We start from the raw sequence: 3,731 nt of genomic DNA, 5'->3' as shown, positions 1-3,731 counted from the left end.
CACCATCAGCCATCAGCCTGTTTCTCCCTGAAATCCCCGTGACCCCCTGTCCTAGACCTACACATGGCCAATCACTGCTGCTCAGGGCCACTCACTCTTCAGAAGAGGCCTTGAGCTTCCTGGATCTTCCTGGTGAATATTACAATCCTCCTAGCTCCCGCCAGAGCTCATGGTGAGCTTTCTTGGCAATAACTGGGCCTTTATGACCATCACTTAGGAAATTGTTGTCTTGTTATGACCTTCTGGGCAGAAAGTGTAGTCACAGAAAAGCACCAAATCAATTAAAATGGATGCCGAGTGAATTTCCAGTAAGCTCCCCCCATGGCTGTGGCTTCCTGGCAAGGAATCTGGCCTGAGAAGGGGATCCAGCCTCTGCCACTCTCTGGAGAGGGAAACCAACAGTGTCCATGCCAGTAGGGGACACAGAGGGTGACTTTTGCAAGACCACCCTTCATCTGAACCCCTTCAAACCTGTGGACTGGGGATCGTGCTGTCTATTGCAAATACTGATCCCATTGGCATTGCCCGGAGGGGCTACCACAGATGCACATTGCTCCCCTGCAGATATTGATATTTAGGCAGATTAATGCTTTTGTCATTGTTGTTGTAGATGCTGATCCTCTCAGGGAAATCACACAAACACTTGAAGGAGAATTGGGGGATTACCACCTCAGTGGCTCTCCAGTGAACTGGTTCCTGTTTGCCATTGTCTCACTGCCATTGTGCAGGGTGTGGGGTAAAAGGCGCTGGGCAGAGGGGGAGAATCACTTTTTCTGGCTCTGCTCCTGCTCATACAGCCCAGCATGCTGTTGGCCGCCTTTGCTGCTGGCTCCTGTCTTGCCTGATGAAACTCAGGGACCAGCAGAGCCATTTCCAGAGAGCTGCTGCCCAGCCACGCAGCTCCTGGCCTCCGTCACTGCAGCCTATAGTTCCTCTGCTCAGCCCTTGGGTCTTTTGAGAAGCTGTATGCTACATTTGCTTTTGGCTTTCTCCAGTCGTGATGACCTTCCAAAATGTATCAGAGTAGCCCTGCTATGACATCGGCCTGGTCTCTCAACAGCCTTGGATTCATCCCGTCTGCTCCAATGGACTACTAAGGGTTGAGGTTACCCATGTAACTCCTGACTTGGTCTCTATCCACGTCTGGGTTTCTGGGGTTCAGCCTCTTAGGCACATGAAAGTGAGAGACCTTGCTGGCGAAGATAAAGGCCAAGAGTGCCTCACACCTATCTACACCTACTCTTCGCAAATTCAGCAGTGGCCACACATGAGCTTTATTTCTTCTTTCACTGTTCCTGAAGTAGTACCAGCTCATCGTTGTGCCCTTGAACTCCCTTGCAAGTGTCAGCGCTATGGGAGCTCTGGTTTTTCTCAAACCAACCGTATTTCTGAATTCCTCCTTTGTTTTCATCCTAGCATCCACCTCTTGGATGCTTCCTTTTTTGCTATGGAGCTTCCCCATGAGTTTCCTGTTTCCCCAAGCTTCTCTCCTGATAGCTCTGCTTGTTTTCCTGACTATTGGTATGCACGGGCTGGTACGTGAAAGACACTGTCCTTGAAGACCAGCTGTACTGAGCTCTGCTGCCCTTCTGTGCTGCTCACATGGACTCCCCCACTAGAAATCACAAGACTAGGCCAAAGTCTGCTCCTCTGTGCACTCTTCTATTCTCCTTCCCCTGGGGAGGTGAGACCCCACTATTTCATGGTCGTGACAGCCACGGCTGACATTGGCTTTCATATCCATGTCCAGCTTTTCCTTCTACAGAGTAACAGATGCATCTTAGACCACTTCCTGAACCCCAAATGTCACCAGGTGTTTGTGTCTGAACTGCTCACTCCTGGTCTCCATCTCCATTAGCACCATGGGAGCTGAGACAAGGAGCTCACATGCAGGTGCCCATTTTGTGCCCACCTGAACTGAGGCAAGAGGAATCCCAGCTTCTGTGGGTCTCTGGTCTGCATGGGAGTGAGCTGAGAGCCTTTCCAGCCCCAGGACTACAGACCCAGGATGAGATGCCTCAGCTGACTCTGCTGAACCCCCTCCCTCAGCAGAGGTAAAGGAAATCCCTCCCTGTGACTGTCTGGGTGTCCTGTCTAATGCTGAGACAAGGAAAAGTGATTATAGGACCTAAACCTGACTCTGGAAAGAGAAATGACACTGCTGGGAATAAATCTCTTTCCCCAGCTGAGGGAGGGAACATCAGAGATGATTTCAGCCTGTTTCACAGCAGGTTCCCCTGGAGCCCAGAGGGGCAGAGAAAGTGGTGCCTTGGGCTGGGCCTCTGCTGCTGAGCTGGGCTGGGCTCCTGGGATGGAGGCAGCTCATGGCAAGTGGGCAACACTGCAGAGAGACAGCTGTGCCCAGGAGCAGCTCCTCTGCAAAGCGCAGCAGGGCTGAGGGCACTGCCTGCAGGCACCGAGGGGAGAGTAGTGAGGCAGAGAGAGTTTAAAAAAAAACCTGGAGTGGGAGGATGCTGAGAGCTCACTGGGGGAGAGATCATCACAGCCCTCTACATGGTAAGTCTCTGGCTACAAGACAATGCTGCTGCATTTTGCTGAGTGCTTTCCTTAAGCTGGCAAAACCCCGCAGCTTATGGTATCTGTAAATACAACTCTCAGGGTTTCTCTAGCGCACACGAGGAGGACATGCTCCAGGGCGGGGACTCCCTGCTGCACCATCAGAGGGACAGAGCAGGACAGCTGCCTTCTCCCAGGGATGGCTGCAGGGCTGTGAAGGTGGGTGTGCAGCCAGGGGTGCCCAGGGCTGTCCTTCCGAGCAGGGTCCCTGCACCCCTGGGAGCTGTGTGCTGGGGCAGGGACTCTGCCGCCTGCCAGGGTCAGCACGCAGCCTGTCCGAGGAATTCACCACGGTGCTGCAGGGAGAAGCTGTGGGTGGAAAGAGTGACCCCCAGCAAGGCAGGGTCCTTCTGCTGTTAAGAGGGTGCTGTGTGGGTCAGGGCTGCTCAGAGCTTCAGCTCACTTCCAGAATATTTCCAAGAGGAGGTTTCAAGCAGAAGAGCAAGACAAGAATTACTCTAAAGATAAGGAACTTTCCTGAGTCTGTGTTTTAATTTCCTGCTCTTGGGGAATGGGAAGAGACAAATGATAAAGGAGATCTTAATTTTGACAAGTCACTGAGTGCTGAACTGTAAATTTGAGTGATCAGTAGGTCTTCCAGGAGTCTCCTGATGTCTTTTCAGTCACTCCTCTGCCTATGGACAGCACCAGCATCACCTCTGCTGGACACATTGGGGTTAGGGACCTGCCGTTTCTTCTACATGCAAACAGGAAAATGCACCCATCCGGTGCCCTGCAAACAGGCAGGTTTTTGCAGGTCCAAGGTAAGTGCACAGAGGTTGGGATGGGGTCTGTGATTGCTGACAGGGAAAAGACATGGCACAGGGAAACACCTCCCAGCAGGAAAATCTCCAGGCAGCAGGGATATGATCTGGGAATGAGAGGAAACTAAAATAAAAAATGTTGTGGGAGGAAGAATTTAGAAAATTCTGTAAGATCCCCTCCAATGCAGACCCCTTCCTCTGAGCAAGCCCCCTTGCCTCCTCTCCCACCCACCACAGCCTCTGCTCTCAGGGCTGGGGGCTCCAAGGCGTGAACCACCTCCTCTGCAGCCAGAGCTCCAGCAGAGCCGTGGTGCAGCTCTGCAGCCACGGGCCCAGTTCCCTCTGCAGAGCACAGGGGCTGAAAGCAGCTGCTCGGCAATGTTGGGGTCT

This window comes from Platalea leucorodia (genome assembly GCF_965183815.1).
Source record: "Platalea leucorodia genome assembly, contig: HAP1_HAP1_SCAFFOLD_127, whole genome shotgun sequence".
NCBI lineage: Eukaryota > Metazoa > Chordata > Aves > Pelecaniformes > Threskiornithidae > Platalea > Platalea leucorodia.
The sequence above is the reverse complement of the archived record's forward strand: the minus strand, read 5'-3'. Positions refer to the sequence as shown.